Source organism: Gossypium hirsutum, chromosome A13 (assembly GCF_007990345.1).
Source record: "Gossypium hirsutum isolate 1008001.06 chromosome A13, Gossypium_hirsutum_v2.1, whole genome shotgun sequence".
NCBI classification, from domain to species: domain Eukaryota; kingdom Viridiplantae; phylum Streptophyta; class Magnoliopsida; order Malvales; family Malvaceae; genus Gossypium; species Gossypium hirsutum.
This window is the reverse complement of record NC_053436.1, coordinates 51764249-51782042: the sequence shown is the minus strand read 5'-3', so window position 1 is coordinate 51782042 and position 17794 is coordinate 51764249.

Here is a 17794-nt window from a genome sequence, read left to right as displayed (position 1 = left end):
AAGGGATCAGCCAAGAAGGGTATGCCTACTCTCCTCATGGTTTGCTCTATTTAAAGCCAGCTCTCCATCTACTCTTATGTTAGCTTCCCGATGTGGGATCCCTCCATCACCAGAGTTTAAAACCAACACCAACTCTTGCCGTCCCAACATAGCAAAATAATCAACCTTTGTGTGCCAAGGGATTCGAACCAAAGTCCTCTCACATGCCAACTCACGCCACCACCTCTAGGCCATCAACTTATTTGTGTCATAAATCCAACACATTAAACTTTAAAGCGCACCTACTTGCTTCCAGATTGATTGAAAAGAAAAACCAAAATATATTGCAAGAGCCAAGACTTGAACCTTGGACCCCTTGCTTCCTCTATGGCGTCACTTCCTTGTCCCCTAAGTGGCGCCACCTTGCCACTAAACCACACTCCTTTCTGTGTCATCTTTTACCCCTTTACTCTTAAAAGCCCAAACGCTAATTGCATCACTTGTTCATAAAATTAAAATTTCGAAGACTACCACGGATTTAACTTAAGTTTGGGCCTTCCAAAGGCCCACTAACCTACTAAAATATATATTTTAACCAACCAGAACATACACAAATTTTAAAAAATCACAGAAACACAGAAAACCCGAAAATTAGGGCGTTACATGCAAATCCACTTATTTACACCATAAATTATTTGGCCATTACAAAAATAACCTATCATATTTAAAAAAATTTTCACACAAGTCCTATTTAATAATTTCACTCACAAATGACAATATTAAAGCATGAAATTGTCACACACGCACTTTCACATATAATAAGCACAGAATATAACATCTAATTATTTTTATGACTCGATTTTGTGGTCCCGAAATCACTTTCCGACTGGGGTCAAATTAGGGCAGTCACAACTCTCCCCCTAAGGAATTTTTGTCCCCGAAAATCTTACCAGCGAAAAGGTTAGGATAACGTTCTTTCATTGAGTCATCTGGCTCCCAAGTCGCTTCTTCAACCCCGTGTTTGAGCCACAGTACTTTCACTAACGAGATTTTCTTATTTCGTAGTTTTTTTACTTCACGAGCAAAAATACGAATTGGTTCTTCTTCATAACTCAAATCAGACTGAATTTCAATTTCTGATGGATTAATTACATGAGAAGGATCGGATCTGTACCGACGGAGCATCGAAACATGAAAAATATCGTGGATCTTTTCAAGTTCAGGTAGCAAAAGTAGTATATAAGCAACCGGCCCAATCCATTCTGAAATCTCGTATGGTCTGATAAATCTCGGGCTTAATTTGCCTTTACGGCCAAATCTGAGTACCTTTTTCCACGGTAAAACTTTAAGAAACACTTTATCTCCGACTTGATACTCCATAGCTTTCTACTTCAAGTCTGCATATGATTTCTGATGATCTGATGCTGCTTTCAGACTTTCTCTGATCACTTTCACTTTCTATTCGGCCTCTTTAATCAAGTCAACTCCGTAAATCTTATTCTCACTGAGTTCGGTCCAAAACAAAGGTGCACGACATTTACGACCGTACAAAGCCTCGTAAGGAGCCATTTTGATGCTCGATTGAAAACTATTATTATATGCGAATTCAACCAAAGGCAAGTATCGATCCCACGAATTACTAAACTCAAGGATGCAACATCTTAACATATCCTCGAGTATCTGAATAATTCGCTCAAATTGACCATCGGTCTGGGGATGAAAAGCGGTGCTAAAATGCAACTTAGTACCTAATGCTTCTTGCAATTTCTTCCAAAACTGCGATGTGAATCTCGGATCTCTATCCGACACAATAGAAGTAGGTACCCTGTGTAACCTTACAATCTGAGAAACATTCAGTCGGCTAGCTTATCAAGTGAATAATCCCTACGTACGGGAATAAAATGAGCCGACTTTGTCAATCTATCAACCACTACCCAGATCACATCTTTCTTGCTCGGAGACAATGGCAACCCAGATACAAAATCCATTGTGATTCGGTCCCACTTCCACTCAAGTATCATGATCGGCTGAACTAATTCCAAAGGCACTTGATGTTCCGCTTTCACTTGTTGACATATCAAACACTTCGAAACAAAGTCAGAAATGTCTCGTTTCATACCATGCCACCAATATTGACGTTTCAGATCGTTGTACATTTTTGTACTACTCGGGTGAACTGACATTCGGCTGTTATGAGCCTCATTCAAAATCATTGGAATTAGCTCTAAATTTCTTGGAACACATAATCGATTTTTGAACCTCAAATAATCATTGCTATCAATTAAAAACTCTGAATCCTCTTTTGAAACAGATAATGCTCACTTTGCAACTAATTCATCATCAACTTTTTGAGCTTCACGGATTTGTTGCATCAATAATGGTTTTGCTTTTAACTCCGCTATTAACACATCATCAGCGGACACAGACAGGTGCACATTCATTGCTCATAACACAAACAGTGATTTATGGCTTAAAGCATCAGCAACCACATTAGCCTTTCCCAGATGGTAATCAATGACAAGCTCGTAATCTTTCAATAATTCTAGCCTACATCTTTGTCTCAAATTCAAATCTCTCTGAGTCATCAAGTACTTGAGACTTTTGTGATCGGAATACACATGGCATTTTTCCCCGAACAAATAGTGGCACCAAATTTTCAGAGCGAAAACAATAGCAACTAACGCAAGATCATGAGTCGGATAGTTCTTCTCATGTGGCTTCAATTGTCTCGAAGCGTATGCTACAACTCTACCCTCTTGCATCAACACATAGCCCAAACCATTCAGAGATGCATCACTGTAGATCATAAATTCTTTACCGGATTCTGGCTGAACTAGCACTAGAGCTTCAATCAAAAGAGTTTTCAATTGATTAAAACTTTTCTGATACTTTTTTGACCACTCAAATTTGATATCTTTCTGAAGCAGCTTTGTCATCGGTGTTGCTATCATCAAGAAACCTTTCACAAATAGTCTATAGTACCTGGCAAGTCCCAAAAAGCTTCGAACTTTTGAAACATTTCTCGGAGGCTTCCAATCAAGTATAGCTGAAATTTTACTCGGATCAACTCGGATGCCCGATGCGAATACAATATGCCCTAAAAAGCTGACTTCCCTCAACCAGAACTCACATTTACTAAACTTCGCATATAATTTCTTGTCTCGTAAAATCTGCAATACTAATTTCAAGTGCTCGGCATGTTCATTTTTATTGCGTGAATAGATCAAAATGTCATCTGTAAACACAACTACAAACCGATCCAAATACTGTCTAAAAATCTGATTCATTAAATCCATGAAAATAGCAGGGGCATTAGTAAGCCCAAACGACATCACTAGGAACTCATAATGTCCATACCTCGTTCTGAAAGTAGTTTTAGGCACGTCAGAGTCTCTAACTCGCAACTGATAATAACCCGATCTCAAGTCTATCTTCGAAAATACAGTGGCTCCTTTTAGTTGATCAAATAAATCATCTATTCGCGGTAACAGATATTTATTCTTTATCGTTACTCTATTAAGCTGTCGATAATCAATGCACAATCTCATGGTTCCGTCTTTCTTTTTCACAAACAGCACTGGTGCACCCCAAGGAGAAAAACTCGGTCGAGCAAAACCTCTATCTGTCAACTCTTGCAACTGAGATTTCAATTCTTTTAATTCGGTTGGTGCCATACGATATGGAGCTATCGAAATAAGTGTAGTTCTTGGTACTAATTCAATACCAAACTCTACCTCCCGAAGAGGTGGTAATCCAGGTAATTCCTCGGGGAACACATCCGGATATTCACAAACCACGGGCACAGTCTCAAGTTTCTTTTCTGATTCTTTACTATCTAGTACATACGCAAGATATACTTCACACCCCTTCTTCACTTATTTCTGAGCCAACATCGGGGATATCACTGCCGGTGATCCATTCAAATCGATAGACTCAACTCGAGTTATCTAATTATTTGAACACCTCAAATCATTTGTCTTTCGCTTACAATTCACTGCTGCATCATGAACAGTTAACCAATCCATACCGAGAATGACATCAAACTCGTCAAACGGTAATAACATTAAATCAGCCGGGAAGCAAGAAGCTCGGATCATCAAGGGACATTTCTTACACACTTTGTCAACTAGCACGTAACGGCCCAAAGGATTAGACACCCGTATCACAAACTCAGTAGACTCAACAGGTAGAGTCTTACTGGATGCCAAAGTTTCACACACATACGAATGAGTAGAACCAGGATTAATCAAACCAATAACATCAGTATCAAAAAGAGTGAAAGTACCGGTAATAACATCTGGCGAAGAAGCATCCTCGCATGCGCGTATAGCATAGGCTCTGGAAGGTGCACGAGCCTCAGAACGTACAGTAGTATCTTTGGTCCCTCTTTGATTTCCACTAGCATTTCCCGTATGTCTAGGTGGTCTACCTCATGTTGCAGTATTACTAGGTCTCCCACTCGGATCAGTATTCTGTTTAGCTAATTTCAGACAGTCTCTGATAAAGTGATCAGCTGATCCACACTTGAAACAAGAGCGATCATGAAATCTATAGCTTCCTGAATGCCATTTACCACAATGCTTGCACTCAGATCTGTCCTGACGATCATTGCTGACACTGGCAACAGAGGTGGCCTCCGTACTCATTGGGGGTCGATCACGATCTCATCTGGAAAACCCGAAGTATTCTTAGATCGGCCTGAGTCATCTCTAAATTTCTTCGATGACTGATGAAAGGATTTTCCCGAAGATCTTTTACGGAACTCTCTAGCTCCATCATCAGCTTTTCTTTTCTCTTTACTAAGCTCTTCGGCTTTACAAGCTTGCTCGATAAGCAATACAAACTCTTTGATTTCCAGAATACCTGTAACGCCCCGTACCCGAGACCATTGCCGGAGTCGAACACGAGGTGTTAACAGACTTATTCATTTATTTACACAGTTCATTTTAAAATTTCCAGACAAGCTGGTTAACTGCATTACAGTCACTTGAAAAATCATATCTCGAGTTCAAAAACTCAAAAACTTATTCTGTAAATTTTCCCTGAAACTAGACTCATATATCCATCCACAAGCTTTTTTCTAGAATTTTTTGTTGGGCCAATTAGTACAGTTTATTAGTTAAAGTCTACCCTATTACAGGGTTTGACTACTCTGACCTTCATGCATTACGACTTAGATATCTCCTTGTACAAGGCTTCAATACTTATGCCATTTGTTTCTAAAGAAACTAGACTCGAAAAGGAATCTGTACATATAGGGCATGACTTCCAATTATCTCTGGTTAATTTATAGTGAATTTCCAAAATCAGAATAGGGGATCCAGAAATCGCTTAAGCCCTGTTTCACAAAAACTTAAACATCTCATAAAATACGGCCCATATGATCATTTCATTACTTTCATATGAAAATAGATTCATCAAGGTTCGATTACATAATTTATTCACTATTTAATTCCATTCCTAATATTTTTAGTGATTTTTAAAACATACAACACTACTGCTGTCAGCATCTATTTTAAGGCAAATTTCACCTATTTCATAGTTTCCTTGTCACTTAATAACCATACCATAAGACCATGATGTTATACTTCAAAATATACGAGCCATTTTCGCATGGCTATACGAATATACATTACAAATGGGTACTCAATTAACAACAAGGGTCAGCCCTATACATGCCATTTTCAAACTGAACTAAAAGAGTACCAAAAGTGGTTTAGATAGTGTGGACGACTTCGACTTTGACACTCCCGAGTCCGATAGCTGACAAACCAAAATCTATAAAACAGAGAATCAGAGAAACGGAATAAGCATTTAATGCTTAGTAAGCCTTAAGCAAAACAACACTCTATATATTAACATAACTTTGAATATCTATCAACTCAAATATCCAACTTAATTCCATGCGTTCGTAATATTATACAAATACAATTTGATAACTTCCGTTAATGTGTACATATATATATTTATATATAATACATATCATGCCTTTATATTAAACACTTTCATTTCGGCCGAATATATTCATGTACATTATCAATAAACTTTCAATTTCAAAGTTATAAACTCTTGCATCACAAGTCATTTAATTATATTCCTACCATCGCCGAATTTACTTGTATAAAATATAATCATAATTCAATTAATCACATGCTCATAAACATTTAAGACTTAATTCCGCAAATGTTTCAATTTTTCTTTTCATCTCATGAAATTTGCACTATAATCTCAATAACTAATTCACAGTATAACACAAACATAAACTTGCTAAAACATATCTGTTCCCTTTAGCTTATTGTTCATATTCATAAAACACTTCAGCATCAAAACTCTTTAACGTCAATTCCTTATAACTCACCGGCTTTAAGCCTGTTAAGTATCAATCTGAATTCATAACAGCACACAGCCTACTGGCCTGTAGTTTGAATTAATAATTTTAACATTTCAAAATAAACAGATTTTATCAATGACGTTATACTTTTACTCAATCATATACTATTATCGAATGTTCAATCCCCAACTTTACATCACATAAATGTTTACCTATGTAATCATTTATACCATCTCATTTATATCATCACATAAATGTTTACCTAGGGGCCGAATACAAAGAAATAGTAAATGTTCAATGTCATCTTTAGTTTAATTATAATATAACATCCCGTTAACTGAATTTGCACATATATAACTAAGACCGCATGTTCATGTGGCCAAAATTAACATATTATATTTTAACTTCTAAAGCCAAATAGTTATTAAATCTAGTTCACATACATTCAAGTATATAAATTCATGTAATAACATATTTTTTCACATACATAAATTAGCTACATAACCAAATACACATTATCACATATACATACAATTAAGACTCATTCAATACTATTCACAAGGCCCAATATACTTAACTAGTTCACATAATAATCTTTACATTGAGTAAATATCAAACTGGCTCATACCTGCCATTCAGCTATATACATGCTAAATATATTACTTTCAATTTATACTTACCATTCGGCCATACAAACATATCTCAATCTTACTTTCATTTCATAGTAGCCAAATTAAACAGTAACGACGTACTTTAATCCAATTGAGTTAACTTGACCGAGTACTCAAAGTCAATTATACCATCATATAATTACTTACATATGTGGCCAAGTATATACAATTCACCATATATATACACATATATTTATACGATATATCCTTACATGAAATTCAATCCTTTAATTAAATGAAACACTTCATATGACCGAATATGCAATTTCTATTCAATTCCCCACATAAACAAATATATCAACTCAATATAGGCTTATATGTTTCACCAATTCAATATAACTTACCTTCAATTGGATATACCAAATCAATATCATTTAAATCATAGCCATCATTCAATCATAAATTACATACAAAAATTCTCATAACTATTCACATGCGTACCTTATTATGAATTAATAACAATTTAACTCATACTTGGCTTTACACTCATTTTTAACTTGTTCAATAACACATCAATTCTTAGTCACTAAAAATCATACCAGCATGTAGCTTGCTAGAATTATAACCTGAATCATATCACCGGCAATATGCCTGCTAGGCTTTTAGCCCGATGTTACCATCATTCACTACTTAGCTCATTTCTAAGATTACACATAGTATGAGTCGTAACACAACTACTTTGATACACATCAATTTCATCAATCCTTTCATTTTAAAAAAAATACCTTCGGCATCTTGTCTCAATGTCTATTTCAATTCAAAAAGTATAACTACATTCGGCTCAATTTATTTATTCCAAACACACATGCAGCATATTATATTTCTATGTCTATTTCGGATTAATAATTTAGCCACATTCGGCTCTAATCATTTCTCCAAACATATATCCATCACATTATATTTATACATCTATATATTCGAGCATTTTACCTTACTATGTTTATTCAAATTCCAAGCATACCGAATTGAATTTAAATTACTTAAGAACTTACCTCGACAATTTCGTACAATAGTGCGACTACTCGGCTAACTTCGCCTTTCCCGAGCCAAATCTCGGTTCTTTGGGTCTTGAGCTTGAATTAAAGTAAAGAAACTATTTAATCAATCAATTGATCCACTTAACATTCCCCTATAGATTATATATATATAAAATAACACAACTTAAAATTAATTCGCATAACAGCCCCCTTTATAAAATCCGGACATTAACAATTAAGCCTTAACATCCTTAACATGTAATTACTCAACATTTTATCTATTTCACTTCATCCGAATATTCCTTAGTATTTTCAAGTCCTTACAAATTAATCTAAGTTCATGCAAAATAACAAGAACTAAATTTGTCAAAGATACTCTTAACCGAATGCCATCTCTTCACATACAAGTCCCTCCAACCCAATATTTTACCATTTAGTCACTTATAATTATAGATTCATAAATTTCTCTCCTTAATTAAGACAAACAACCAAATTTGATTCAATTTTCTCTATGACCGAATGCACATACCTCAACCGAAATCAAAATTTCAATATGGGCTTTAAGACTAATTAAACAAGGATCACACATCTATTAAAAATTAACAAAAACTACATGAAATTTACCTTAAATTTTTAGCTTGCTATATTGCCGAAATCCTCAAAGCATATTTCTTCTTTCTTTCTCAAACATTCGGCAAGAACAAGGCAAGGATGTATAACTTTCTTCTTCTTTTTTCTAATACTTATTTCCTATTATAAAACCATGTAGTCATTATAATATTAATACAAAATGCATATATTTTGTATCCCATAGCATCATGGCCGGCCACTTCCTCTAAAGTGGGGAATTTGACATGCAAGTCTACATTTTTTTCCACCATGCATTATTTGCCCACTACCATTTAACCTATCACATTTCCAAAGTTTCACACATAAGTCCTTCCTAATTAATTTCACATTTAAAAGACAAAATCAAAGCATGAAATTTTCACACATACACTTTCACTTATAACAGGCATAAAATATAACATTTAATTATTCTTGTGACTCGATTTTGTGGTCCCGAAACCACTTCTCGACTAAAGTCAAATTAGGGCTGTCACAATATCCACCAACAATTTGATGTCTTCATTCAACCCGTCCTCGAAGTGTTTACACATGATAGCCTCAGACGAAACACATTTCCGAGCATATCTACTAAGTCTGATAAACTTTCGCTCATAATCAGTAACTGTCATAGAACCCTGTTTGAGCTCAAGAAATTCTTTCCGTTTCTGATCAATGAATCTTTGACTGATATATTTCTTGCGGAACTCAATTTGAAAGAATTCCCAAGTAACCCGTTCTCTCGGCACCACTGAAATCAAAGTATTCCACCAATAGTAGGCAGAATCACATAACAGGGATATAGCACATTTTAAGTATTCATCGGGTGTGCACGATAATTCATCAAACACATGAATGGTAGTATCGAGCCAAAACTCAGCCTGCTCGGCATCATCACTATCAGTAGCCTTGAACTCGGTAGCCCCATGTTTTCGAATCCTATCAACTGGGGGCTTGCTCAACCTCAATGGGTCAACTACTGGAGGTACCACAGGTGTAGGGGTTGTATTAGTCGGGGGTGGAGGATGTGAAATAGCCGGATTAGTTTGAATATACTGAGTAAACCAATCGTTCATCATAGCATAGAAGGCTTGTTTAGCCTCATCATTCTGATTACTAGCATTTGGTTGAGAGTCCGACGGTGCTGTCCCTAGCGCGGGAGCAGGCGCTACGCTCTCTACATCATCAGCTACTGCTTGATCGGGATTGAAATTCATTACTATACGAAAAACATGTTTCAATTGTCAGAAATCATCACACTATCATATTAACACTTTATGGCATGTATAGCTAGACTCACACACGCTACATTAGTCCTAGAATCGACTAAATCGTAGCTCTGATACCAATAAAATGTAACACCCTTATAACTCGTATCCGTCGTCGGAGTGGGTTATGAAGAGTTACTAATCCGAAACTCAACATTAGTACATACACATTTACATAATTTCACTAGCAATTATATTTATAGTTAAACACAATCAAAGATAGAAATTCAAACTTATATCGACATTCAAAAGTTGCCATATTCACATGGCTAATATATAAGGACATCTCAAAATATCATTCACTTAAGTCTATTCTATACATTTCATACTAGCTCAAAATATGGTAGTACCAAAATGATAGATAGTGTGACGAATTGCTGACAATCTCTTCCCCGAGCAGGTGACTGTAATCAAAAATCTATAAAATAGGGAAACATAACAAACAGAGTAAGCTTTCATAAGCTTAGTAAGTTTTAAGTAATGCAACAAATAGACTCAATTATAGATCAATTATCCAATTTCTCAAGAGATCATTTTCTAGATATATTACCATTTGGCCGAATATACACAAGCACATGATGCACAATTACATTCTCATTTCACTTAATCTGAATTCATATAGCATAAATCAATAAATCGAATATTTTCACATACTTTCACACCTTGACCGAATGTATCATGATCATAGATATAGGTATAACATTTATTCACATATGTATCACATTATACACTTATGATTCAATTCAAATCATACTCACATATGAATACAAAATACGTACCTGGCCAACTTAACATGTTAAATGTATTCATTTTGTTGTTCTAACATGAGGTATCTTAGTTTTAGACTTTTATCAAATCACTGGCATTTAGCCTGCTAGGTTTAAAAACCTGAATTCATTCACCAGCATTTCACCTGCTGGCTCGAAGCCTGAATAATATCTCACCGGCATTATAGGCTGCTAGGCTCAAATGCCCGAATAGTACTGTGCGATATTCAAATCAATAAGTTTCATAAAACATAATCACACCAAATTGGATACAAGCATCATTCGAACATACATTATTTAACCATAAAAGTATATCACATTTTACTTCCATTACAATTGCCATTCAGCCATATACATATATGACAAGTAATACTTAATTCTTATAATATGTCATGTCATTATCAAAATATATATATTTAACTACTTAAAACTTACCTCGAATATATTCGAACAGTCTCAGATCGACTATTCAACTACTTTCTCTTTTCCCTTGTCCAATCTTGGTTCTCGCTAATTCAAACAAAATTTAACTTATTAAAGTCCCATCAAGCTAGCTTATGGCCGAATATGACAAGAAACTTAATAGGCCATATAGTTACTTTTAGCTCAAATATAAAATGATCATACACATTTTTAATCACATTAAGCAATTTACCTTAACATATAACCCACATAACTAAAGTACATATAACCCTAATGACCGAATAATTTGAATATGTATATCATCAAAGCTCCTACGATTTAACCCTTAAATCTTATAGCTGAATATTCATTGTATAATAACTCTCATGCACGAGCACAAAACTTATATGGCTATAATATAATTTGATAAACAATCACACATACAACCTAATATACATATATGACATGTTCGAACATGCTATTATAAATTAAATACATATTGCGTTCTTAACATAGATTTCAAGGCTACAATCAACAATTGCATTTATTCCTAAATAATAGACTAAAACCATCATGGAACATTTCACTAACTCATTACCTTGCATATCCAAATTTCATTAATTAATATACATACAACTCCAAATATTATATCATGGAACAAGTGCCGAATTACAAATTATAATAAAATCAAAACATAACTCTTACCATGATATAAACATATTAAAACATTTTTTTATTTATCCAATTCGGATACAACAAAATAACCTTAGATATCAAATCTCTTACAACACATTGACTAAATTCAACAACCAAATACACTTATATTTTTATCCATGCATATTATAACTGAACCAGCCACACAAAATCAACCTAAAAACAATAACCTTTCCCAAAACATATATTACCTCTCTCAAACTTAATTTATAACCATCTAAATCATTTAAAACATCCAACACCAAACTTTTCTTTAACTAAACACATTTTCGGCAATGACAATGGCAATTTAACAAGCTTAAATCCAAATTATAATTTTTTTGCATATCACAATCAAAGCATCCACTCCATTCCATCATTTTAAAACATAAACAATACTCAAATATCACCTAAGTTCACTTTCGGCAATTCACCAATACACAAGCCGATTTTTCATAACATTAAAACTACCTATATGAACATTAAACTATCTCAAACATCATCCATTTGCAATTATTCATTAAAACATGAAGACAACAATCATCCCCTTCAAAAATCTTCCATAGCCAAATACTCTAATCACTACACAATTCAAAATTTTGACATGGGCTAAGTAAGGGAATTAGTAACTAGCTTAATATATGCTATAATTTCAAAAACTAACATGAATTTCATACCTTAATCCAAGCTCAAAGTGACCGAACGCTATCTCCTTTTTTCTTCTTTAAGGTTTGGCTAAGCTAAGGAAGAAGATGAAATATACATTTTGTTTTTCTTTTGTTTTTCTATTATCAATTCTTATTTTAATTAATTTTTTATTTCATAAATTAAACCATTACCATTATAATGTTAATATAATACATATTTTGCTTATCATCATCATCATGGCCGACCACTTCAACTAAAGTGGGAAATTTGACATGCAAATACACTTATTTACACCATAAATTATTTGGCCATTACAAAAATAACCTATCATATTTTCAAAAATTTTCACACAAGTCCTATTTAATAATTTCACTCACAAATGACAATATTAAAACATGAAATTTTCACACATGCACTTTCACATATAATAAGCACAAAATATAACATCTAATTATTTTTATGACTCAATTTTGTGGTCCCGAAACCACTTTTCGACTGGGGTTAAATTAGGGCTGTCACAGATAGTATACTAATGTTCATGAAATTGATGATTTCAAAATGAAGTTGTTCGTGTTCAATGGCTTACCTTATGATATTTTAAGTAATTTCTGTGTATATGTAATAACATGTGTAGTTGATAATGCTTAGACTTGTGCCAAGCTTATGGTTGGATCATATCATGCTTAATGGTAATGCTATACATTAAAATGGTAAGTGTCTAAATGGAAATATGCTTATGTTCATGAAATAGGCGGTATGAATCAAAAGATGGGTTTTTTTATGAAATGGTTTAACAAGTGGTTGATCCCAAAAGAGTTATGTATAAATGCATTAACTTGTGTATTGATGATGATATATAGGCTTGTTTCAAGCCTATGTAATTGGTCGATGTTTATTCTTATGTCTTGTGTTATGCAAATGATACGGGTAAGGGAATGTAATGAAATGGTAAGTTCATAATTGAGATTTAATGTGATAATGTAAATGGATGGTTGAGTTAAAAGGTTTACTTATATGTGAGAAATTTACTTAAGCTATGGATGAATTTATATAGGTCGTGGATAAATACATTAATTTGCGAGTTGATAATGTTATTTAAGCTAAAGTAAGTAAATGGAAGGTTTCAAAGTCTTATGAAAAGGGTTAATGAGTGTGTAATATGTCTTATAAAAATCCTATTATGCTAGGAAAGTTAAATATATGTGGTGTTTATGGACATACTCATTTGTGAGTTGATGATTATGGTTTGATAAATCTTGTGGTATTGGAATAGGTTTATAGTTACCTTATAAAGTTCATTATTGAAATGAAATTGTAATATCCCAAAAATCGGGGGTTAGTAGAATCGGGTTTGTGAGTCGATAGAGAGTGATCATGCCTTATGTTTGAAAATTATCTAAGAAAGTGTAGAAATAAATGAGGTATTGGTTTGTTGGTTTAGTGTTAGTGTAACGTTTCTTGAAACCCAAGTTCAAATCCCTTCTCTCGCATCATTTTTATTATTTTCCAAATTTTGCCTTAAACCCTAATATGTGACATGCCTTATTTTTTAAAATAAATATTTTAAATTATACCAAGAATGAGTTATTGGTTTGATGGTTAAACATTAGTGAATTTATCCTTGAGGTCCTAACTTCAATTCCCTTACCATGCAAATAATTTAATTTTTTTTGACAAAAACCCCTTGTTTTAATGTGTGGGCCATCCAAGCCTAGTTAACCTAGGAATAAATATTAACATTTCACTAATAATCAGCCTTTAATCATCCTCCTCATTGCCCTAGTAGTTCCTCTCCTCCTCATTGATTTTAATTTTTTTTCTTTCCACCATTGTTGTCGTCGCCTACACCTAGTTTTACCATCTCTTTATTTTCTTTTTCTTTTTCCTTTTATTTTTTCTTTTTGCCACAAGATTTGTTAACATATTCTCCACCATATTTCTGTCATTTTTCCTCATTAAAATAAGCCCCAAATATAAAATCTTGAACTCCAAGATCGATCCCGAACATTGTCAAGAAAGTGCCATTGCCGTTTCTCTCAACTAGCTTGGGTAAGGTCTCTTCTCTCTTCAATTTCTTAATTAATCTTGTCCATTAAAACCTAAATTTCCAGATCTGGAATTTGGAGGTTTTAAATGATTTCAAATGTAAATTTCCAGATTTTAATGGGATCTCAAACTATTTTAAAATTCATCCCTAATTTTGGCCACCATGGGTGGTGGTACGTGCACCTACGTGAAAAAAAGGGGGTTGTTTTGTTTCTTGGTTATTGCCTATATTTTTACAGAATTAATTTGAGTTCTTAAACCCTCCTAATAATATTTTAAAAAATTTCAATTAGGGAAAAACGTTCTTAATCAATTGGTCATTCGAATCCCACAAATCATGAAGCGTAAGTGCAATTAAGGGCAACTAGTTTGTTATTTCGACATAGTTGTTGGGTAAAGGTTATGAATTGATTAAATGAAGGAATTTAAAAATTAATTAGCTACTGGTTTTCTAGTATAATATTGAATTAGGTACTGACCCAAACGCCTTAAATCATCCATAAAGGCGAATAACGATTTTACATACAGTTTGCATCGATACAGTGTAAGGAATCTAACTTGTTAGGATTCATAAAATAGTTATAATTTCAACGATTGGATTGAACTCATAAGTGGGTGTTTGGGGGCTGGCTTAATTGTAAATTGATTGAATTTATACTGAATTTTGGTTTAGGTTCATTTAAGGATTTATTAAGGAAAATTGGAAGATTCGCCAGTGTGCTGCAAGGAAGCGAAAAATAAGGTAAGGATCTTAAACTCATAAAATTGTTTGAAAATGTTAAATATCATGTTATATTTGATAAATTAGCTTGCTTATTAGATTTTCTTAATAGCCAAATTATTAATTTTGTGAGTGTCTAAACCAGGTATGTTTCGAGCCTTAAAAGATTGACATGTTGGCAAAATTGCTAGTTCAATAGTATGAATGTTTGATCGAGTTTGTAATTGTGTATGTGAGTTATGAGATGTGAGAATGGTTGACTGAATGATATAATGTGTTGAGATTTTAGACTTATGTATGATTTAAACACATGAGATATTTGTTATATTGTGTATTGAAAAGGGTGTTATTTATGCATAATGAAAATCTGTAAAGTATGTGAAATTAAACAATATTGATTGATACCAACACAATGGTAATTTGAAAGATGGGAACACTGTTTCCATTTACTGAAAGTATGTGATTATTAAGGACATGCTGAGCATGTCAAATGAATGTGAAAAGTATTGAGATATGATTATGTATGAGATTGTGTGACATATTACATATGCATCGGGTGGGGATTTTGTGGTTGACGGAGGAGTTCCATGGAGTACGAATGGCATATTAAGTCCATATTATTTGTAGTCAGTGCACTGCACTTGGAGTACCAAGGTGAATGGCGATTTATTGTATTTTTACTGCTAGCTTATCTATAATTTTATTGGCAGAATTTTTTGCATATTGTTATTGGTGGTTTTAACCACAACTGGCTTAAGCCCATAATGTTTTAGAGTTCAGGTGACTGATTCTGGGGAACTCGTGGTTTGTAGCGGATGGTATGGGTAGGAACTTTTTTGCATTGCATCATGTGCACGACATGTTTGAATGTTATTAATTTATGCTACACATTGTATTTTGTTATATTGAATGGTATCGAAATTAATGATTGTTACTCAAATGAAGGATGACCTATGCTCATACACCGTTTGACATCAATTTGATAATGGCTATGTAATGACATGAAATTCTTTTGATGGTTCTATTTTCTTCTGTTAATGTTAATATGTTTCACTGTATTTGACGTTTTTGCCAGTTTAAATAATTATTTGACTCACACTGAACTTTTCATAAGCTTACCTCCAATACTGTTTAACTTTTCAAGTAAACCTCAAAAATTAGAACCAGACTCGGCATTCGGAGAATCAACTTGGGCCTCAGATTATTATTTTTTAATTAAGTATTATTAAGTCTTTACTGGTTTTAGTTTGTAATTTTTAATTATTTTTGGTCTGTGGCTTGGTAACTTTTCTTTTGGGGATTTTTGCATGCATGGATTACTCACGCATAATAATCAAATAATGCATGGTATCGGGCTTAGGTAAAATTTGATATTGTTCTATATCTTCCACTGCATTACAAAGGAACTGTTTTTGAAAAACAAATCAATAAGGCAACTAATTTTCTAAAATGACTTGAAAAATGGTTTTTTTCACTGCATTAGTTTAACTTTGAGTTTTTTTTTAAAGAAGAGCGACAAGCAAACGATTTTTTTCTAAAACAACACTGTCAATAATAAAATGAATCGTAAGCATACACGACCTAATGAATGAATTCTTTTAACCTAACTCAAAGTACAACTACATTTTTCTCTAAAATGAGTTTATTTAAAGTCTTAAAAGCTAATGTAAGTTAGCTTAGCCATTTATGTGGCTATTGTAGTCTTCTCAATCTAGCCATAACATCTAGGCCGAATTTGAGAGGTTATAGAAATGTTTGTATAAAGTTTATACAAGCTTACTAAGCATTCATTTCTCTCGTAGTTGTCTTTTCTTTATTTTACAGATTAATTGAAAGCTCGATCTATTTGGAAGCTCATCGGAGATCTATCACACTATCCAACTGTTATATCAGTAGTTTTGATATTTTGGTAAGGTTATAATGGCATGTATAGGTGGACTTGTGTTTGAATGTTGGTTGGTAGTTTGGCTTGTATATATTATTATGGTTGATGTAGTTATGGTACTTTTGATGTCTTGATGGTAGGTTTCAATATGGCTAAGTTTTGATGTATGATTTAATTGGCCAATTTGGTATATGTTGGTAAGATTATACTGTGGCCAAGTTGAGTTATGCTTTGAGGTAGATATGAGCTAAATGGTATAAATGTGGACAAATATGGTAAGTTTGGTATGGAAATAGGTTAAGTGTGAATGGTTAAATATGCACATGTTTAGATAGGTTTGATCAATTGTGATTGAGGTGCCTTTCGGCATATTGGTTGTATGGACGTTGGTATAGATATTTGGTCCTTTTATGCATGTTTTGGTATGTTTTAATGCATTGGTTAAGGGTACAAATGGCTTGTAGGTACATGTTTGAAGTGGGTAAAGGAAATGGATTAATTTTGGCCAATTTCTTGTCCACACGGCCTAAGACATGGGCATGTGTCTCAGCCGTGTACGACACACGACCCTGCAACACGACTGTGTGTCCCCTGTAGGTTTTAAAGGTTTCTTTTCGAAGGTTACACGGCCTGGCACACGGGCATGTGGCTTGGCCGTATGACTCAAATCAAATAGTTACACAAGCACAGACACACGATGGGTCACAACCATGTGTCCTTATTTTGATTGTTACACGAGCGTGTGTCTCAGCCGTGTAAGTCACACAGGCTGGCCATACGGTCGTGTGACCCCTACAATG